Source organism: Arctopsyche grandis, chromosome 9 (assembly GCF_051622035.1).
Source record: "Arctopsyche grandis isolate Sample6627 chromosome 9, ASM5162203v2, whole genome shotgun sequence".
Taxonomy (NCBI): Eukaryota; Metazoa; Arthropoda; class Insecta; order Trichoptera; family Hydropsychidae; genus Arctopsyche; species Arctopsyche grandis.
In genome coordinates, this window is record NC_135363.1 from 1,705,760 (window position 1) to 1,730,431 (window position 24,672).

At 33.2% G+C, this 24,672-nt stretch overlaps 2 protein-coding genes across 2 annotated transcripts in view; one reads left to right on the forward strand and one right to left on the reverse strand.

Moving 5' to 3' along the window:
- LOC143916882 (uncharacterized) overlaps positions 1–24,672 on the reverse strand; it is a 357,016-nt gene that overhangs the window by 71,446 nt on the left and 260,898 nt on the right. The gene's annotated exons all lie outside the window — the stretch shown is intronic.
- The window catches only part of LOC143916562 (tetraspanin-1-like), a 203,273-nt gene continuing 190,400 nt past the window's right edge, over positions 11,800–24,672 (forward strand). Inside the window, exon 1 of the mRNA XM_077437706.1 lies at positions 11,800–11,928. The gene's annotated coding sequence lies outside the window, so the exon portion shown is untranslated. The remainder of the gene's footprint in view (positions 11,929–24,672) is intronic.

The window sequence follows — 24,672 nt, forward strand, 5'->3', positions numbered from 1 at the left end:
AAAACAAAAAATATTATAAATTATTAAAGCCATCACCGTAAGAGACGACATAATTTAAGCGACATAACACAGACATAACGAGGAGAAAATTTCGTCACAAAAATATATTACACGTCAGTTCAGTATAATTTGCAAATTTATTTAACCCTTTGCGGCCTACACTCGCAGTAAAAATATTACATTACATACCAACTGAATTTATCTTTTACATATGTACGTGTACGCTGTACGTGTTACATTTATCACATATGTAAGTGGGTAGATACAGATACGTATAGAACATACATACAGGGGAGAATTCCGCGCAACGTGTAGGGCCTACTTTATTAGACACCCTCGTCTAATTTATGTGTGTACGGGGTGCACGCCATTTGCCGTTTTCGTAGGTCAGCCACTTTGCACACGGAAAAGGGGGAAATTTTAAATTTTCTCTCGATTCCGACCGATTTTCCGGATCTGTCCGATTTTCCGCGTAAGGTTGGATTAAAATTTCAACCTTGAAATTGCATGCTTTTGTTCAAATATTTATTTCACAACGCTCTACTTCTTGTATACATATACATATGTATGTATGTCTTTTAATATATGTAAATTTCGCACAAATATGTTTGAAACTTTATATGCTCGGTATAATGAAGAGGAATAGGGAAGAGAATACATAAGTGTGAAGTACGACCTAGTGGAGAGAATAAAAAGATTAAAAAAGTAATTAGTAATAGAGTAGATAGTGACATACTCCTTATTAAACTCGCCAAATTTGGATTCACGAAGAGTATTCTATCGCTATTTGAGTCTTATGTTGACGTTAGAAGTCAGTATGTAGGTATTGAGGGACATGAATCAACATATTTCACAACAAACTCTGGTGTACCCCAAGGATCCAACCTTGGTCCTTTATTATTAAACATATTTATTAATGACATTGCATCTGTTGTGAAAAACTCCCAAATACTTCTTTTTGCAGATGACATAAAAATATATAAGGAAATCATATCCTATGATGATCATTTTTCCTTCCAAAAATTGGGATGCCTTTTTACAGTGGTCACAAAACAATCGCATTTCATTTTCCTTAAGCAAATGTAAAGCAATCATTTTCACTAGATCGCAAAACTTCTCAAGTTTCCAATATTCAATGGACGAGATTTTTCTGAATCGAGTGTATATGATTCGCGATCTTGGTGTACCTTTTGACAGTAATTTGACATTTAATAACCATATTTTAAATTTTGTCAATAAGTCTAACCAATCATTAGCCTTTTGTAATCAGACAATCTTATTTGTTGTCTAACTCCAATTCTATGATTTGCCTCTGAAATTCTTTTGTCAGGTCTATTTTGGAGTTTAACTGCATAATTTGGTCACCCAACAAAAAAATGTATATTAATTTATTAGAAAAAGTTCACAAAAATTCTGTCGGTTTATCTATTATAAAATGTATGGATACTACCTTTGGTTATATCTCAGCAAATTTATTTTGGGACTGACGAGCTTAGTCCGTCTTGAATCTCGTCGTCGTATTTTATTATTACGACACATGTCCATTGTTCTACGTGGAGATATTTATAATCCACCAATTCTTAGCGAATTCACTTTATATGCACCAGAAAATTATTTTAGAATACGCAAACGTGTTCTGTTTTCGCCAATTATAGCCAATTATAGAACTAACATTCTTTTAAATACTACTATATGCACAGCCATCTATGGCTTTTTAACCATTTAGCTGATTAGACGGACATTGACATATTTAGTATTACTTTTGGTCAGTTTATAGGATCCATTCAGAATATTGTTTTGCTTTAATTTTTACTATCTATTCTGATTTTCTTTTATTGTTTATTTTATATTATAAGATTCCATTATGTAGTTTACTTAAATGGGTTTTTACCTGTATAAATCAATAAATAAATATATAAATTGATGGGTCGGTAAGTTAGCTAGATGAATAGACGAAATAAGTGCTTAAATAGACTTACTTAATCAAGAATAAATATTGAACAAATATAGGTAAATATAAGCATTTACATATGAATACTAAACTCAATATGCATTCATGGGAGTAGTTTTACTATGATGTATGTAGTACTAAACAGAAAAAAAACAAATATGTAGTACAAAGTGAAGTCACGTCAGTACATTACTGTTGAAACGTTCTGGGAATACTAATATCGCGGTGTGGCTACAAGAGTGACATCTGTCTGTCTGTCTGTCTGTCTGTCTATCTGTATGTCTGTCCGTCGTTAGAAACCGGGTAAGACTCCAAAGCCGCACATTAGGGGTGGATTTGAGCCACGAATTTGCATGACAATATCATTGCTCTCTCCTAATGAAGCCTAATCAACATTATTATACACCGATTTACGTAACGGCATATAACGAAAATACAATTAATAACATTGGAGGATACAAATAATTATTTAAAATTAACCCTATGAAATCGTGGATACGATTTTTGAATGCAATATAATCAATTGGGAAGAAAAAGGTTGATTTTTCAGACTGCACGTTGTATGCCTAGAAATCTGCCTGTCGTTAAGTTTTCGTATGGGAGTCCTTTAATTCAGAACTCTTCTTCGGAGTCCTTTGAAAACCGGTCTGGAATCTAAGATTATACCTTAGATAAAACCGATAATTATGGCTGTGCATATGCATAGACACATCCATATTTTATATATATATATACCAGGAAGGCCTAACAGGTAAACCCCAATGCGCCTTCCTGGTCAATTACAAATATTGCAGCATTTTTTTTTATTATTATACAAGTCGCTGAATTACGAAACAGTTAAAAACTCGCAAATTAACGAGACATCTATGAATTGTAAATAAATTTTATTGTAATATAATCAATCTCTAATAGTGGTGATATAGTAGGTAGGAAGGATATTTAGCCAATTTTACCGGGAACCGTTTCAACAATTAAATCAGAAAAAATTGGCAAATTCTGATAGGAAACGATTGACCTGGAGTCACAAATATCCAGGTCTGACCAGCAGCACTACAGATATACTCGGAAAAATTCTTTTCAATCGAGGTCTGCTCATGGGATCGAACCCGGCGCCTCTCGATGCTAAGCAGAAGGTTAACGACCGATCTATGTATGCTGCTGGCATAAATAATAATAATGCATGTAAAAAATGCAAAGCTACTCATATTTTTATGTATTTTATTATTTTGTCTAGGTTTAATTAAGTTAAGATCTGATTTTCGATAAATCCACAACGCCAATTGCATACATTTCAAATGGACGATTTGCGAATTGACTATATCACATACATAGACCCTTTTTTTTCATTATGCAAGAAATGCATCAACTGTATCATCAAAACAGTGTTCGAGCGTCGGCTGAAGAAAACACATCTACATTGTTTTAACGCGAAATCAATTGCCGATTTTAGTGATTTTATATCACTCAGTGTTGTCTTTGAATATTTCTGGTGCGTTAAATTTATTTTATCAAATTTCTCATTCTGTGTTTATTAAATAAAAAATCGATTTTCAAGAAAAAATGTGTGGTTCAGATATCTCAGATGATAAAAAAGCGGCCATTAAGGGACTTTTGGATTCTGGGAAGCTATCCAAACGAGAAATTTCTCAAATAATTGGAGTATTCGTCAATTTTGTGAGGCGAATAGCGAAAAAAGTTGCATTTATGGCACCTCTTGAATCAAGAAGGGTCAAAAAATGTGGCCGCAAAAGAAAAACAACCCCCAGAATTTATCGTCAAATTGTAGCTGAGGTTCGGGAGGATAGGAAAACAACCACTAACAAAATTAAAAAAAAAAATTGTGACCGGGAGTCGACATATCTGGACATATCGACAATGCACGTTTGTGCGAGCGTATTTTAAATTGACAAAATCGAGGTTTCGTTTTCTCCTATTTTCTTCTCCAAAACTGGACCAATTTTTAAAAAAATTTCATCATCGGTATGAGAAAGATACTTTCTGTGCATCTATCGGCGTATTTTTTTTTAAATCGACCGTTAAATAAGCACGCTGGACTCGTTTCGTGGGTGTAAAAAAGAGGCGATTTTATAGATGTTTGGCGGCTCCTAGCTCCTATAGAAAATAATTAATCAAAAAAAATAAAACGATAGATGCACCCCAATGGTGAATATCCATAGCATATTAAAAAATAATTTCTCTAGTGCCATAATTGAGGAAGGGAGAAGTATAGTACGTTTGTATGGACAAGGCGCTGCTGTCCAGCCCTCTTAAGTACACGTGTCGTTTTGGAGCGATCTGTAAAAACCTCTGTACATGTACGATTGAAATAAAATAAAATATATGGGAGTTGGTTTTCTAGCCAAGAAGAATGCATGTATGAATGATTACGTTAAAGAACGATTAAAATTGCTGAACGAGTATTGCTTTCTGTACCACCTGTGTCTCTTGAATACCAGATCCTACATTTTGGGAGCTCGTCTGGGATTGAAAGTGCAAGGATCAAATCGATCAAAAAATAAATTAATAAAAAAAAAGTTTTTTAAAATCATACCTCTTCTATATTTTAAATAAAAATACCAATAATTTTATTTTACTACCACCATGTATGTTTAAAACTAAAAACTGGATAAACGTCAAGCACTTTTCAGAAATTCTAAATTCCAAAGCGTCTAAAACGATATTTTTTCTCGATCGCAATGGCGGAGGATACATTTACTTATATTGATGACCAAAATGTGCAATATGGCAAAGAATGGAAACGATCGGATAAGAGGTAAATTTTTTCCTGAATTATAATCGTAAGTGAAACGTAAAGGAGGTTTGTAAAAATTGGCCCATTTTCTCGCAAATCTTGAGTTTTCAGGTATATAGCATATACATAATGCTGTGACTAGCATATATGTATGTATATAATGCTTTGAACAAAGTGGTCAAGGATTCAAATCCCACTGGTATAAAAGAGGTATGTAAAAAAAAGACATGGAGGTTCATAAAAGAGTTCATTCATTTCAAAGTTCGTAAAAAAAAAATGACACATAAATAATGATTAAATAAAATCAATCATCACACAGTTCAAGGGTTGAGCTGTTAACCTTCTACACTCGACTCGGCCACCAACAATTGAATTACACTTCGAGCTTACGTTCGAAATCCAAAAGGTTAATCGAATATACGATCTCGATCCAGATATGTGCCCATATGCAATATATCGTGGATATATCTGAGTCGTACTTATACTAAAAGCCGAACGACCTAACCTAACCCAACCACGGACGATTAAACCCCCTTCCCCCCCCTCCTGCTGGTAGTTTCGGTCTAATTAAATTAAGTCCACACGTGGCATTGTCCACCGGCTCATATCCATTACTGGGGTGGACACTCTCTGGCCTCGATTTGGACGCATGCGATACTAATTGTATCTGTTGCTCGTTAGCAAAAGGTTAAAAATTAATGGTTTCCATTTGAAATTATGAAACCCGTGCTTTAATAATGTAATTCAAGGAAAGCTCGGCGTGTCTATTCCCTGTTGTAATCTAAATGTATATATAATAAAGAACAGTATACGTATAATCGGCCGGCATGCGTCAAAACTGCTGCATGCATCATGCATGGAACATTCATTTTGTATTATGGCTAAGCGTATATTATTATATTTGTCCGGAAATATTGTCTATTATATCCGCATACTTTGATATCATGGTTTTAGCATATCATGCATTTACATATGTATACTGTAGAATTATGTGATTATATTAAAGGCTTAGTTGTATAATACTAGTGGCACGCGATTATTGCGATACCTACCTGTATATATTTACGGTACTCAATCACACCTGTAGTGTATTAGTTAGATTATGATTATGTACATATACATATAAATGATTCTGTATTTACAGGTTTGATATTTAAATTCAAAATGCGTATTAATACATAAATAATAGATACATGCACTTTATCAATGCAAAAGTTTTCATCAATAAAGCGTTTTAAAAGTTTGTGAATATATAAAATGACTAATAAAGAATTAAAAATAAGTTATTTGGAATAATTTTACGAATATGTATGTATTTGCATTTTTTCAGATACTGTGTATTTATACTTAAACTTTGGTTCAAAAAAGAAAAAAATATGTAAACAGTTAATTATCCAAAATTATCATATACTTTAGCATTAATGTTCCCAGCCAAATCAGGTAGTTGCCACAGTTTGTTCCCTTCTCTTGTGGCACGTACCAATATGATGGCTTGGAAATACAGTGATTTATGTAATAAATGCTGCAATGTTTGTAAATAATTGTCTAGGAAGGTGCATTGAGGTTTACCTGTTAGGCCTTCCTGGTATATACATACATATATGTAAAATAAATAAATAAAAAAAAAACCGATTTAGATGCGAAATCGGAATTGGAGTCGCTCGATTTTTAAACAATTAATCGCCATAATCGCACCGGTGCGCGCTCCTTCATATTTAAGGCTATGACTCGAAATTAATTTTCCTTTTCAGTAACATCTAAAAATATCCTGTGATACTAATGAAATTGAAAAAAGTCAATATTTTTCGTTAGTTTGTCATATATTTGTAGGTAGTGTCAAGGGTTGGCACTTAACACATATAATAAAATAATTGAATCAGTTTCTAAAAACGCCTGGTGATTAATTGATTAACGACTCTAATTACGACTTCGATCAAAAAGTCAAAATTCCCTAGCCATAATTTTTGACGTGCCATCGTAACATTGGTTGAAATCCAGAAATTACTTTACTGGGCAACGCCGGCTATTTTATTATGTTTCTTATGCCCTTCGATCTTCCAGTTATTTGAAAACTCAAACGCGTAATTTTCCCTTTGTCCATTTTGCATATAAAATAAAATATGAAGTTTGTCTTTGTCAGAGAGAAAAAGAGCAGTGTATGCACATTCTGTGAAATGATAGTCCTTTTGTGTGTGCGATTTTTGCGCGAAAATTCAAAAGTGAAAAGTCACACACGTATTGCATTCAGTATGTCGTGTCGTGTGTGAAAAAGTGGAGCCATGTCTGAAAACTAGAGCTCAGTTGTAAAAGCGTTGTCATGGTGAAGTTTCCATTGGCCTGATTTTCATATTCGCACTCGTTTCAGAGACGACAGAATTCATGGAAAATGGTCTCATAAACCGACCAAAATACTGAGACTTCGTTGGAATTACATCGTTCTATTTATAAAGAAAAATCAATAGAATATACTCCGTATAATATGTGTGCTACAATATTCAAAAGAGCAATTTTCGTTCATATCTTTTACTGTATCAAGATTAATGATTGTTTGTATACTATGAAAATTTTCAATTTTTAATTTACGCATACAAAATTTGTCATAATATCTAATCGTATTATGACTTTTTCATTATATAATATAACTTTTGTTGTGTCCGTTAATATTTAGACCGGTGGTTTTGGAAAGGAATTGATGCATAGCCAGCAGCGTGGCTCGCCGGTTGCGGTAATACTAAGCACCGAGAGGCCGTCGGGTTCTATCCCGTGAGCTGACCGCGATTGAAAAGCATTTATTCCGAGTATAATCTCTAATGCTGCTGGTCAGACTTGGATATTTATGACACCAAGTCGATCGTTTCCTATCAGAGTTTGCCGTTTTATCTGATTTCATTGTTGAAGCGCCTCCTCTTCTACACCCCTTTCGTTCTTATTTACTTACTAGTGTTGGGCCCGTTGATTTCAACGGGTGGTTTCGAAAAGGAATTGAAACTCGAATAAAAATAATGTTAAAGATATTGAATCGACTGGTTTCAAATTACGAATTACGTTTTGCACATCGAATTACGAATTACGTTTTGCGCATCGCCGACGCCCCAACGCCTTTGCCCCCAGCACCCCCGATACCTTCGGCACCCCGGGACCTTCGCCCCCGGCACTTCCGACGCTCCGGGGCCTTCGCCCCCAGCACCGCCGACGCCTCCGGCGCCCTTAGCGCCCCGGATGCCTTCGACACCCCGGGGCCTTCGCCCCCGGCGCCGCTGGCTGCGTGGTGTTTATTTTAAGTACATTTTTACGATGTGCCTCATATAATTATTTCCTCTTAGCCCGTATTTTCTAAGGTTTGTTACACCCTCTTCCCAGGCTTAACTCAAAAGTTTCACTTCGACCAATATTATTCAAAAGAGCCGATCTAGCAAAAAAATTCGACCAATTGGAAAGCAGAACATTTGCACGCAAATAATTAATTTTTTCAAAATGTTTGCAAAAGATATGGTAATAAAAATTTCACACTTTTACGACAAGCCAAAAAGAGTAATAAAAAGAAAACACGAATCGAAAGGTTCAGAAGTGCATAGCAGGGACCGTAAAAAGTGTAGACGTATAATAAAATAAAAGGTATCTTATACTCGGTCATAAAGATAACGAAAAATTATGAACCCGAGTTCGAATTGGATGCTTAGACACAATAAATCAGACATTCCCAACTGTGTGTGAATTTGACAGTGAATGAGTCGATAAGATCTGAGGCGAACGCACTAAGCCGAGTCCACACGAACCGAAATTTCATTTAATTGAAAATTAAAATTTACCATTTGGCGTGCATCACTCGAAGGGTTATCGTTTTATTTTATTGTGCGCCACGGATCGCTTAGCATTATGCAATAATACGCCGGAAGTCGTATAAATGATGGAAAACGTGTGAAAATCGGATCGATACATCGACAGATGAAAGGAAAAGCACGTACTGCCTAGTAACGCTTATGATATGATATATATGTATTGATGTAATACTATCTCGATTATATTGCGACTTGCATTTTATACAAAATAAAGTGATTGTGGTGATTTATATTGAGAACTTGCTGGAAACCAGTTGGAAAAGGGGCTGCAAAGAGCTTTTCCAAAACCGGTCTAATTTAAGATAGCGTAGGTAGTACAATACGGAGACAGAAATAAAAAGTTTACGAACATCCTTTCCAGGAAAAACAAACAGCACGTACTTTTAGTTACCACTTCCGTAACGTTTTTGCTCAGAAGTGGGCTCAAAGCAGCTTGGGCTTTAATAATATTTCGTTTATTTTACCAATAGGCACTTTCGTTCATTTATTTTTGTACTTTTAATTGGCTATTGATTGCAATACCGGCTTACCGGTAAATCGACAAAATTTTGATGTTGGTAAATTTTAAAATCTACCAGTAATTACCGGAAACCATTTTATCGCTAATTGAATACATATATAGGCATAATATTACCTTAAAATCAGTGCAAATGGCGTATTATCTATTGGGTTGTCCGGCATTTGTTTATTTTCAGTATTAAATGTGGCAATTTTAAATTGATAAATTCACTGGCAACACATTTCAACCAAATTAATTAAATAATAATTGCGATTAGACGGTTGTTTCAATTACTATTGAAATTTACAAATGTTCCAAACTTTAAATAAATAAATATGAAGTTAAAAATAAAAAAAATAATTTAACTTAAAGAATTTATGTACTTTAATGCATTTATATGGCATTATTCATCTGAGATTAATTTTTAATTATTTACGATTTAATCTAGGTTAACATATTTAGAAAAAGTAACCAAATACCGTTATCTAAGTCACAAAAAAAACTTTTTTCATTTACCGGTAAATACCGGTATACTGCTAGTTGGAAAAATGATTTACCTTTTACCGATTTATGAAATTTGACGGTGGTTAATTGCAATCCCTAATTTGGACTGATACTGGTGGGTCACAATTTCAAAACAATAGTTTGGTATTATAAACAAATATATTTTGTTTGTGTTAAATATAATATTAATTCGGTTTTCAACAAAATAAGCCCATAAGGCATATATGTACCTATATGTATGTATATACCAAAATGCTAAGAAACAAAATAAGCAGTATGAATCCGGTCAAATTGAAATGCACATGCTCGATGAAAAGAAAACTTATAGTAACCCTATTATTATTGAGTGGGGTATAAATAAGAGGAGAGTTTCAGCGGTGAAATAGTGCTTGAATACTAATTTCATCGAAGAAAATGTAGAGTAAGCGTTCGGTTTCCGAGCGGTTGGTTAACCCTCTGAAGTCCGTCAACATTCTGGTAAATATTTATACCGAATTGGCCGCTTCTGGACGGACGCCTATCAATCCTAATCAACATTAAGTTCGGTGTACAGTTTTAGATATGCGGATGTTTTGTTGAATGTTGGAAGAAATTAGCAGGCATTCTGTTTAGAGTCGATTTTAATTTATCGAGTTGAAAACATCGGTGGGGTATTTTTAAACTTTTCGCATTTGATCATTTATACATGTGTAGAAAATATCTATAGCACATCTATAATATAAGTAAATGTATATATTTTTAAAAGAAGAGAATGAAATGAAAAGGAGAGAATTCATAACAGATCAGAATGGTTTATTTGAAACGAATTGTACGTATTCATAGAAAGATCTCGGTAAATCATGCAAGAACAGTTCGTGGAAAACTTTGATTTTTCCGAACTGAGAGTTGTCAGAATTGAATGTCGTTTATTTTAGAGTTTATTTCTATATGTGAGTGCAAAAAAAAATCACCGTTACTCGTTGTTTGTTTTTTTTCTAGATTTTATTGGTTTTCCACTATAAATAAATTTTAGTCATTTTAAATATCTCATGTTTTCTTATTTTATGTTCACATTCGAGACGCAGTGTCTTTTTTATCATTATTCACATTAGATTGATTTAGAAAGTGTTAAGAAACCATTTAATGAAAGTGATGAAGTAATTGGCCTGACAAGTAGAAGTAAGAATCGTGGTATTCTTTAACGATTTTTGCGGTATTCGCGGTAACAATTAATATGTTTTTTTTCCACGAATGTAATAAATATGTAGATATTGATACTATATAAGTTTAATTAAAAGTTAATAATTTACACCGGCTCACTTTATGAATTAGTTCGTAAAAAATTAGCCCAAAATTACTTCAATGGATATTCTGATTGACGTTCTAACACGAAAAACACTAATGAAAATAGACTTAAAAAAATGTAAAGATATACAATAGGTTTTGGTACTATAATTAGCCTATTTTGTATTACGGATAAAACCGGAATAATCAGTATCGGTAGTACCGGTATTGGAATCTCTGGAAAATCTACGGAAATTTTTGAAAGTATCGCTTGAAGATTTTATCAGTAATTCGAAATAAACTACCGAAAGTACCGATAAACCCGGTATCGGTACTATCACTATTGGAATATCTATGTACAATTTCTCTGTGGATATTTCCGCAAGAAGATATGTACCGTAGAGAGCTTTCGAAGGCTTAATGGGTACTATCGGGAGTTTGAAATAGACTACCGACAATACCGATAAAACCGGTATTGGAATATTTATATTCAATTTAATTGGGAATTTTCTATGGGGCTATGTAGGTATGGACCGTTGGAAGCTTTGGAAAGTTTAATCGGTTCTATTAGTACCACAAGGTGGACTATCGGATGTATCGGTATTGGAATAAGATCAGGAAAATTTCAATGGAGGAGAAAATGGGGATTTCCTTGTAAGACTTTGTATCGTTGGAAGATTCTGAAGTTTTCTTTCAAGAAGACGTCTGGAAAACGCGAAAGCACATCTTCGACGATCGTTCGACACGTTCAGCGCGCACGTGCCTCCAATTAGGTGAAAAATTTCCGTGTTTTTTTATTAAGCAAAAGGAAAAACTCTGGAAAATCCATATATAGGCGACGAGGAGTTGTTGCCGAGGAAGGGGCGCACTGAGGGGGTGAAGAGGGGCTAGGAGGGGAGAGCAGGGAGGGATGAAGGGCGGCTCGCGGGGAGGGGATGAAAGGGTGGTCTTGGAGGGGATAGTGAGGGTGGGAGAGCCGTCGTAGGCCGACAGTGGCCCGTCGGGCATCAGCGGGTGTGGACGTCGTGCTTCGGTATGTTTCCGGCCCGAGCCGGTACAACACCGCCGGTGCACCCTGTACCGCGCTAAGCGGGACGCGCGCTAATTGGATTGTCGCTAGGTATACACACACACACACACATACACAATCACTCACATGGTAAATTGCACTGAGGCTCTATATACATATGAACATACATATGTATGTTCATATGTGGCCTGTGTCCCTCGCATACACACACCTGTGGATAATGATAAATATGCGTGGTTGTTCGAAATCTTCAACCGGTTTTTGGAACTCGCACGTGCGGTGGATCTTCGCGCAGCGTGGAAATCCGTCAGGGGAAAATCTCCGGGAAATTTTCTATTGAATGGTCGTGTCTTGGGTGTCAAATGGGAGATAATGCAATTCTTTTTGTAGGTGATTTGGGTTGGTAAATTTTTTTCTAGGTTAAGGATTCGACCTTGAGAATTTGAGTATGGTTTTTTTAACGATTATCTATTTGGGAAATGTTTTCTAAATGACTTTTTTTATTGTATTTGTGATAACTTGAGATCTTATTTTGTGTTGTTGTATAGATACAAATCTTCGAAAATTTTAAAATTTGTTCATGCAAGTGAGCAAATATGAAAAAAAAAAATTGAAAAATTCATGTTAGTGTATGAATATGTATATAAATTATAAAATTAAAAATCATTCAAATATATATTAATTTTAAAATATAATAAAATTTTCAAATCTTTTTGATTTATTTTATGAAGAAATAATTTTATAATGATACTATTTCAAAACTTTTATTTGATATTATCAACTATTGAATAACTATGAAACTACTAAAATAGTTTATTTCTATATAAAACAGTTTTTTATATTATTTTCCAATATAAATACATAGTATGTTTGAAAAACGTTGCTGTAATTTTCTGTGAGTATTTTTGGATTTGATTAGTAACAGAAATAAATTTCTAACGTTCAATTTCAAATATATCAATAGTTTGAAAATAAGCTTAACCATTTAAAAAATAATTATATTCCGATTGAATATTGTATTTGAATATGCATACGAACAACAAAACATAAAGATAATACTTCAACTGCTCTAAATAGTCCGTTTATCTGTTTTTGAAATGACGCATCTTCAATTCATTATTGTTATTAATTGCAGATGACAGATTTTACTTCAATTAAAATCTAAGCGAATACCATTTGAATAGTTTGGATATATATTCAGAAATTTAACAATTGAATTGGAAACTAAAGCGTTGCCAAGTGAATACAAATTTTCCAAAGCGCTCAATTTCATTTAAATACATTTCATTCTTAAATAATTTATATATAAATTTTACTATATATATTTACCAGCTCAAAGATTTCGGCATATTTTTACGAAAAATATTCAACCGGAAGTGACAGATTCTTCGACTTTGCACAAGCTTCATAATATTCAATTTAAATTCAAATCATCCTTATTATACCTTACGTAATAGATTTTTTTCATAGCCTAGTCAACATTTTTCGTATAAATTACAATACATTTGAATTTTCCAATCAAATCGAATTACAGCACACACACGAGGATCCACCGCAAATATTTATTTATTATTTTGCACTTGTATGAATAAAAAATAAGTAATAATACGCTTTTAATCAAACAGCAATCGTGCACAAGCTGTGCGCGCAAATGGCGATTTAATAATTTTCGCAAATTTAAGCTTTGCAAACTGATCGAATTAGAGCCTTTTATATTAGACTATAGTACATTTTATGTATATATAAATTGTTATGTATTTATCTTACGCACAATGAAACTCGCACACAAACAGTAAGCGGCTTATGTAGAATTCTGGCCGAAATTTCCAGTTAATAAATACACAGTGTAAATATCGTGCTCGATGTTCAAACACAGCTCGGTCTGCGATTATTGTTGTGGTGAAACTTTGTGTCGACGATAGTTTGATTCTTAGTATTGACTCATTGTACTCGAGCCGTTTTCAATAAATTGATTAATCTGACTGACGAACGCGTCCTATATTAGCCTTCGTGCCAAGTCATGTGAAAGGAGCTATATACGTATGTATTTTGCTACAATACACCCAATCAATTTCGATTGACTTTGCGTGTCTAGTTAAGGCCCGAAAAATAGCCCTTAAATATGATATTGAAGTCCTCCTTGACATGTCGACATATAAATCCTTAATTCTACATTTTATTATTATTTATGTATATCCCAATTTTAGTAACAATACATCTACAAATGATCGATTGATTGCCTAAGCTGGAAAACAGGTCATTCAATAATTACACTGTTCTACACGAAAAATGGTTCAGAGACAAGATATGACTTTTCATATAGATCTAGGCCCAGTGAACACGAATCTGGTAATAAAAAATTTTGATAAGCTCGAGATTCGGAGATATATGTGTTTTTTAAATCGCGCGATTTTTCTATATCTTGGTGTTGTTCGGTCGATGTCTCAAAATCTGTCAATTTCCTGTTCAAAATGAATATTGGAATCTATAGTCGGGTATTTTATCTTTCATTTGTAGTACTTTTCAGCTTTCAAATCTCTCCAAGTAGTTGTCCAGTTCAAATCAAAAGTCAAAAATACGTATTTTCACTTGAGATTTTTTCCCAATGTTAATACTATTTTATATTGAGTATTTTGTATTGAAACATGTTTATTGGGATAGTGTTCTGGCCACACTATTTTTTTGTTTTTGTTTAAAAGGGTTAATTGGAAGTGTGCCAAATTTTAAATCGGTAAAATTGCAAGCTAAAAGCTCGTACTAGTATTTACTCGTATTTACACGAATCTGAATTGAATCAATAGGGATAATATATTAAATTGTCTTTATATGAGAATTAAAGACAATTTAAATTTGCCAACAAGCCAAATATACAATTTGCATTATATTCAAATGCAATATATAGATATATTGGGGAGAAATTTTGATTTAATAGTAAAATTGCGATCCAAAACAATGTAAATATGTGAAATATTTTAAAAATAGGACACGTTCATGGAAAATAGCATTTACATGGAATTAAAATTAATATTGCTAAAAATTTAATTAAAAATTTCAATATGAATGACGCAATGAAGTCAACGCATGATTGTCATGTTGGAAAATTCTGTGGAAAACTGCAATTTTTCCAATCGATGAGTAATAAAATTGAAATGTTTAATAATGATTTTTCTTTTAAAGCATATATAACTACATATAAACCTCAAAAAAAGTTGTTCATGCAGCTTAGGGGTGATCAGTTATATTTCGAAACGGGTCACAAATTTTCAACGATTAATATCGAATGAAGTCAACGAACAAAAATACAGCTATGTATATTAATATTTGTGGTTATTCGTTTGAAAATTTGATTTAAATTTGAAGTAGTGTTATTACATAAATTGAATTGAAGTGGCCGTAATAAATTGGCCATTTAAATATCGAGTCACTGATTTATATAACAGATAATAGAGTGTGATTATGAGTCCAGCTTTTTGCGGTGAAATTTATATATTAAAAATAACACACAGGTATAGGTAGAGTGGTATTTTTGCGGTGAGATCAAAGTCATACACACATTGGTATGACACACAATGAACAATATCTATATATGTAATATAATAGGGTAGAATAACCTATCGGGAATACGTATTCCGAAATCAGAATAGGCCATCGCGTATAAATAGATAAAATTTGAGTGGATTTACGTAACGGAACGAAGGGGTCACAAACCAGACGCTAATAAGTCACGAACCGTTCCCGTGGGATGATCGGATAAGGGATAGAAGCTCTCCCGTTACTGTTTATTCATTATTACTTTTGTCGATTATTATTACGCTTTTATCTAATCGTGTGCTGTATGTATTGGAAAAACTTTGTGTGTGTGAATTTGGGTCTTTTTATTATAAAAAGTGGGAGAAATATTACAGTAACAGTAAAAAATTAAGTGTTTGAGTATGGTAGGAGTGAAATTACTTGTGATAGAAAGAGAAACAAGTCGACGTGTTGAAAGAAACGAAATGGAAATGTTGTTTGATGAAATTGCCCATTATTTTTCGTCAAAGTTTTATAACGAATTGTTTCCAAAAAAGTTTTCATTCAAAAATGTCCTATTATAGAATCCTGTGACATTCCTGACTATTCATAGAATATTGAATGAGACAAAAAAATCAGTCTTATTAGATTTATTGATTAACGATTCTTGAAACATTAAATGGTTTAGTTATCTATGTAGTTTATAAAATTATTAAGCAATATTAAGTTTTAAGGTTCCATGAAAACTGAAAGCATTATAAGAGAACACAAGACTATTGAAGTCACAACCAGCAGCATGGACTTACATATTATGCTTTCGAGTGGTAAGCATATTATGCTTTCACGGGTTCGAGTTCCATTAGAGTTTCGCTGCTGGCGAGACCTTGGTTTGTGAATACAGGTCGATAGTTTCTTAGCAGAGTTTGCCAATTTTTTTGATTTTCATTGAAATGGTTACTGTGAAAATTGGCATCTCCTTTCCTAACTCTCTTGCTAAGCTCAGTTAGTTATTCAGCGTCTTGAGGTTCGCCAATTTGATTATAAAAATGCTGCAAAAATTTCTCCATAGATGTCACCGTGAATGTTTCTTTGAATTCGCAATGTATTAAATTCTAATAAAAATTGTATTGTATATGTATGAGTGCCCTCATCGCTTTGGAGCGATCTTTAATGGCGAGTGTTCATGTTATATGAAATAAAAGGATAAAAAGACTGAATAGATGACTGTTAAAGACGGCGACAAAATCACACAGTGATATGTGAACTTTATGAATAAAAAATTGAAATATTAATACAAATTAAATCAATTATAAAATAATTTATAAAATACTTAAGTCTTGTATGTTAGTAGCCTTAAGTGTATGAGCGACAAATCATCGCGATAAATTTTACAACAAACACTTTTTTTCAAAGAGGGAAAAACTAGTAAAATGTTAGACTTTCGGGTCATTTCAACTTTTATAAACGTCAAACTTTCCACTGTAAATTGTAAATTCTCATTCTAAAAATGGCCCAACTGTTTAAATGTGATTTCAAATTTTCAATTGGCGATAGAATCTTTTGTCAAAAATAAATTTTCCGCAACAAATGGTCCAACTGAAGTTGGACGATTTGTCTTCCGATTTAGGGTATTATTAGCACTACAAATATGGTCGACAGTGACCTCTACAATCGACAAATAGCACAGACTGTAGGTTTCTGATAATATTGTAAAAAATAAGCACGTCTATTGATCCTCTGAAACCTTTTTAAATGGATTTTCCGAATGAGAGTCCCTGTCCCACGAACCAATCTAGGCTGCGTGAAACGTATTGTATGTCTCAATCAAATACGTGACAATATAAATCTATATATACATATTATACATACACGTTAAGTCAACAACAAAGTCCATGTTATGGCATATTTATTCCCACGGAATCGATATTGTGGTAACAATCGAAACGATCGTGTTGTAAAATGTTGCTTTGATCAGCGGTGTAAATTTTTTATGGTGAAATGTTCGCCTCTTGTAATTTGTTTCGTCACGAAACGTATTATATTATATGATATTTCGTATCAAATTAAGGATGTGTATATACGATATTAAATTTTTGTTTTACTTAACTTTTATGGCATCACATGTAGTGCGTTACAAGATACACGATTGCTTATTATGAGACATTACATTTTTGGAGATAATATTTCAGCCCTTTTTTAAAAACATTTCGTATGAATTCTACTTAAATCTCATATATGTATGTATATTGATTTTATAACTACTATAACAAATTTAATTTAATAATGATATATTAATAATCTAATATATGTACATATGTATGTATACATCGAACAATAACACGCATATCTTTACATTTCAACACACCCAAAACTATTTAAAATTAAACCTCCAACGTGTTATTGTTTTCAGACAAATTGTATAAATGTTTAGACTCCAAACATTAGAAGAACAGATATTTTAATAGTATATGTTAGCATATTTTGTAAGATTTATAATAATTAACGCTAAAATTTACCGTAAAACTTCATAAATTGGTAAACGGTAAATGATTTTTCCTACTACCAGTATACCGGTTTTTACCGGTAAGTTAAAAAAGTTTTTTTTTTCGTGAATTTAGATAACTGTATGTGGTGTCTTTTCTTAAAAACATTAACCGAGATTGAATCGTAAATAATTAAAAATGAATCTCAGGTGAATAATGTTATATAGGAAAAATTTTACTACTGGTATATCGGTTTTTACCGGTAAGTGAAAAAAGGTTTTTTTTTCGTGAATTTAGATAACTGTATGTGGTATCTTTTCCTAAAAAACATTAACCGAGATTGAATCATAAATAATTAAAAATAAATATCAGGTGAATATTGTCATATAATGTAAATGCATTAAGTAAATTCGTAACAATAATTAAATTTATTTTTTTATTTTTAACCAATCATATTTATTTACTAAAAGTTTAGAACATTTGAAAGTTTCAATCATAATTTATCGCATTTATTACGATTTGGTTGTTCTGTATTGCCAGTGATTTTATTTATCAATTGAAAATTTCCACATTTAATACTGAAAATAAACAAATTACACACAACCTAATAATCCACAATATGTCATTTGAATCCATTTTTAATGTAATTATATGCCTGTCAATGTATACTTAATTCGCAATAAAATAGTTTCCGGTAAATTTTAAAACTTACCGGTAAATTTTAAAACTTACCGGTAAATTTTAAAACTTACCGGTATAATCACAATTTAATCAGGGTCATCACATATTCACTATAGAAATTAAAGTTTTATTTTAATATAGATTTATTTTTAATTTGAGTATATGGTGGTGTTCGGCATGAGTGGCAAATCCGTTTCTTTTCTCAGTTGGCGGAATATTTTTATTCACTTTTTTGAATTTGTCTGTCCTTGGAAACTCTTAAATTAACATGTAATATATAGTTTCAACAAAAACATGTTTAATATAAAATGAACGATGCTTATATTATTTAAACTTAAATAATTGGTTATTAATGTAATTGAGTATTCGGCACCACCAAGAGAAATGTTTTTACATTAATTTAAAAATAATTTTTACATTTCTATGGTGCCATCCCTGAAATTTTATGTAGAATGCGGGCGATCGCCATGACACTTTTAAAAACTGTCAAACTACGATGCTAATTGAATAATATGTTACTTAAATTATCAATTCACTTATAAAAATGCATCTAATGTTGTTTATTGTGTGTTTTTTAATGCATTGTGCAATTTTTAACGTTGCACTTGCCCATTGCCCTTGTCCTTGTCCTTGAGAAGTTTTTTTCGGACATATGTCGACCACCAAGCATCAAATACTACTGATGCTGAAATTATTTAAAAATGTTTGTGGAAACTCCGAGTATGTACCGTTTACCATGCATCCTTTTTTTTTTGATCTTTCGACTTAAGATCTTTCGATTTTCGATCTTTGCCTTCCGATATTTGCATTTTCGGGCGTTTCACATTCGGGCCCGTGAGGTAGACCCATTTATTTCACATAAAAAATTATGCCACTAGTTATAACAAAAATTCAACGTTACCCAGACTTCATAAACTGGGAAACGAATTTAGCCAAATTGATTTTTTAAATATTAGTAAACATAGTATAAAAAAATTGTTGCATCATCATTTTTCCGATTTATACAAATGCTAAATGCATTTTATTTTATTGTTTTAATTCATTCATTTACTTATTCAATTAGTTTGAAAACTCATATTTTTCTTTTCTTTTCTTATATTAATATTGTGGTTTTTTTTTGTTCTATTTATAATATTATTGTTCAATGGTCCTTGCGGCCGTACATGTAAAGTAAATAAATAAATAACATTTCTCTGTGTATGTATGTATGTAGGTGGAAAATTAAAATGAAACGGACCGCGTGTTGAGGTTCGTAAACAGAGCCTCGTTACAGTGTGGGTAGTTAACTTTTAAAAATTAATTAAAAACATTTCAAACAACGCGACGGCCAAATAAATGTAAATTTAAATGAACGTGTCGGAACATCTCCGGCGGCCGAGCAAAGGGTTAAAATGCGAGTCGTGTCATCGCGCAGTGTATGATCGTTAAAGAAAATTACGCATTCATTCGGTGTCGTGATTCTGGGGTCGTCGTGATGATGGATTCGGGTCCAGGGACGGCCCGTCGCGCCACTTTATTCACCAACGAAATATTCAAAAATATTCAAATGCCCTCTCAGTGGCGTGCCGTGCCGAAGACCCACGGACGATTTGCGGCCATTCGCCAATTATGCTGATTTTATTACTGCGAAAAGTTTTCCGAACGAACTCGTGATGCACTGGAATATCACGGAGTGACAGTGACAGCCAAGACAGGCCCGCTCCGAGAGACGTCACTTTTCGAAACATATGGCTAATTGGACTCAATTTTTCAGATTGATATACCGAACTTGCAAGTTAGCATACTGTATTATGGATGAGAACGAAATACCATTCACTTTCAAACACGCTATAGGGCCATGACAGGTCAAACTAAAGTCAAAGGTACAAAGTACGTATGTTGTACAGTGTAGGTATACAGATTTCATTTTATTTCAATTGAACATTTACATTCGCCTTTACAGATCGCTCCAAAGCAACGAGTGCACGAATACAAATACAACACAATAAATACAAGCATTTTATATAATGCGAATTCATACAAACATCTTCCACAGTGACATTTTTGCAGCATTTTTACTGTGGAGATTGAGATTGGAAAGGAAATGCCAATTCACAAGAAATGTTTCAATGAAAATTGGAAAACTCTGAAAGGAAACGATTGACCTGGAGTCACAAACCAAGGTCTGGCCAACAGCTACTAGTGGGAATCGAACCGTAACCACTCCGATCAGAAGCATATTATGCTAACCACTAGTCAACGCTGCTTGTTAATATATCTATGAAAAGATTCAGTTCGTGAATGGACACGTGGTAAAAATTGGCTAACTGAAACGATTGACCTTTACAAACATCCGCAGTGACATCTATGGAAAAAATTTTCAGCATTTTTCTATAATTAATTTGGCGAACCTCAAGACGCTGAATAACTTGAGATTAGCAAGAAGGGTAGGAAAGGAGATGCCAATTTTATATGTTTCAATGAAAAGCAGAAAATTTGGCAAACTCCGATAAGAAACGATCGACCTGGAGTCACAAACTAAGGTCTGACCAACAGCGTAACCTAGTGGGAATAGAACCGTGATCACTTTGCTCGACAGCATAATATGCTTAACACTAGTCCACGCTGCTGGTTAAAAATTAATTATTGATTTTAATTTTAAACTGCAAGCATATGTACGCTTGCAACCATTAATAAATATGGACTAGCTGAATTTGCAAAAGATGGGAGGGGTTTCAATTTTATTTGAACCGTCACAATAATTGTCTAATAAAAAAAATCTTTATTTAAATTAATAACTTGTTAACTTAATGTTTCTTGAGTATATTCAAGTTTTTTTTATTAAATATATATTTATTTTAAATTTGTCATAGCGCCAAGACAGACAGTATGGTTAATTTTATTTGAAATAATACGTACTATAGGTTATTCCAAATCCATTATAAAATAAAAGTAACTAATTAAAATAAATAATAAATAAATAATAGCAATCGAAAGCATAATACGCCGACCGCTAATCCACGCTGCTGGTTTTTTTTAATTATATTTATTTCATCATTTGTTTTTATCTATATATTGTTTAAATGACGATAGGGATTGCACTTTTCTCCCTATCATCTGAAAGAAAAATTATTATTACTAATTTTTAACTCACTGTGTACTAATACAGACATACTATTATTAAATAAAGGTATATATATGTCAATTAAAAAACGCAATTACATAAACTATTCCAAATTTTATGTAATCAAGAAAGGGAAGGCGTGTTAAATTTATTGAACCGTCACAAAAATTTAGTTAGATAAATTGGCAAACTCTAATAGAAGACGGTCCATCAAGCTAGCAATGAAAAACATTTGTATTTATAGGTATAATCATCGAAAAAATCAAATAGTTCTTTTGATTCTGGCCAGGATTTGAACCCATGAGACGTCTCTACTGGTAAACAATCGTTTGACCAATATATATCTATAAAACTATAAAGTTTGCAGACGTGCCATATTGGAATTTCACAAGTTCAATGTCTATGGGCTAGTTTTGATATAACTTATACGAATGCACCTACAGAAAGTGCTTGAAGGATATTTTCCGTATATAAATGAACCTTTATACAAAATTCATCAACGCGTACACATACAGATACATATTTGTTGAATTAAGACTCAATTTATTTTCAACTTTAGACTTTATATAACGAAACCGAACCACAAAGATATACCCAATTTTGACTTTCAAAACCCCTTCCGGAGAGTTTCGAGAGTTCGCCTCAAAGTTGCAAAATCCTTACGCTTCCTCGGATGACGTCATAACTCTTCAACTGTCGAATAATCCAAAATAAAATAATCACAGAACTTCCCACCCCAAAACTCACCTTATGAAATATGTATATGTTATATAGTATATGTACATATGTACGTATAAAATACATACATATTTATGAATTAAACTAGGCGTAAAGGTTAATTGGAACTACGAATTCGAAACCTCATTTTGCATATTTGTTTAAGTCATCTTTAAATATAGATCCACGTTTGTAGGTACATATGTATATTATATTGTATAATGGATGATCCAACGAATTTGTTAGAAGCAGAAATGTAGCTCACTGGTTAAGCGATTTTTTATTTTTAGGACAGGAAGAACCCAATGCGCCTTCCTTACAAAAAATGCAGCATTTTATTATTACATAAATCACTGTGTTTCCAGAAGTTGAAGAATCATTGATTTACTTTTTAATTAACTTGAACCATATTGAAGACCGATCTTGTTTCTGGAAATTGTACATCGGGCACAATAAAGCGATTGTTTGATGACTTTTTTTTTGTTTTTATTGAAACATTTTTGCCACAGTGATAAACAGAATACTCTAACACGTCACTGTGACCAGTCATATAAGCATAATACAAATACTATTTATAAGAATTAGCGAGACATCTATGTTATAGAAAATAAATTTTTGAAATCATATTCAAATAGTGGTGACATAGGGGTAGGATGGTTTTTACCAATTTGATGGAGGAACCGCTTCAACAATGAAATCAGACAAAATGGCAAACTCTGATAGGAAACGATTGACTGGGTGTCACAAATGTCCAAGTCTGAGCAGCATCATTAAAGATTACACTCAGAATAAATGCTTTTCAATCGCGGTCAGCTTACGGGATAGAACCCTACGCCCTCTCGGTGCTTAGTATTAACGCAACTGTCGAGTCATGCTGCTGCTGGCTATGCATCATTTCCTTTCCAAAACCACCGGTCTAAATAATACATAAATCACTGTATTTCGAGAAGCTGAATTGAGACATCTATCGATTTAGACATGTCCATACATTTTTACATATTTTACATAAATTAAATTCAGATATATGTGACATAGTGGGTAGGATGCTTTTTTCCCAATTTGATGGTGGAACCGCTTCAACAATGAAATCAGTTAAATTGGCAAACTCCAATAAGAAACTATCAACTAGGAGTCACAAATATCCGAGACTGACCGGCAGCATTTAAGATTACACTCAGAATAAATGCTTTTCAATCGCGGTCAGCTTACGGGATAGAACCCTACGCCCTGTCAGTGCTTAGTATTAACGCAACTGTCGAGTCATGCTGCTGCTGGCTATGCATCATTTCCTTTCCAAAACCACCGGTCTAAATAATACATAAATCACTGTATTTCGAGAAGCTGAATTGAGACATCTATCGATTTAGACATGTCCATACATTTTTACATATTTTACATAAATTAAATTCAGATATATGTGACATAGTGGGTAGGATGCTTTTTTCCCAATTTGATGGAGGAACCGCTTCAACAATGAAATCAGTTAAATTGGCAAACTCCAATAAGAAACTATCAACTAGGAGTCACAAATATCCAAGACTGACCGGCAGCTTTTAAGATTATACTCGGAATAAATGCTTTTCAATCGCGGTCAGCTCACGGAATAGAACCCGATGACCTCTCGCTGCTTAGTATTAACGCAACTGTCGAGTCATGCTGCTGCTGGCTATGCCTCAATTCCTTTCCAAAACTACCAGTCTAAATATTACATATATCACTGTATTTCGAGAAGCTGAATTGAGACATCTATCGATTTAGACATGTCCATACATTTTTACATATTTTACATAAATTAAATTCAGATATATGTGACATAGTGGGTAGGATGCTTTTTTCCCAATTTGATGGAGGAACCGCTTCAACAATGAAATCAGTTAAATTGGCAAACTCCAATAAGAAACTATCAACTAGGAGTCACAAATATCCAAGACTGACCGGCAGCTTTTAAGATTATACTCGGAATAAATGCTTTTCAATCGCGGTCAGCTCACGGAATAGAACCCGATGACCTCTCGCTGCTTAGTATTAACGCAACTGTCGAGTCATGCTGCTGCTGGCTATGCCTCAATTCCTTTCCAAAACTACCAGTCTAAATATTACATATATCACTGTATTTCGAGAAGCTGAATTGAGACATCTATCGATTTAGACATGTCCATACATTTTTACATATTTTACATAAATTAAATTCAGATATATGTGACATAGTGGGTAGGATGCTTTTTTCCCAATTTGATGGTGGAACCGCTTCAACAATGAAATCAGTTAAATTGGCAAACTCCAATAAGAAACTATCAACTAGGAGTCACAAATATCCAAGACTGACCGGCAGCATTTAAG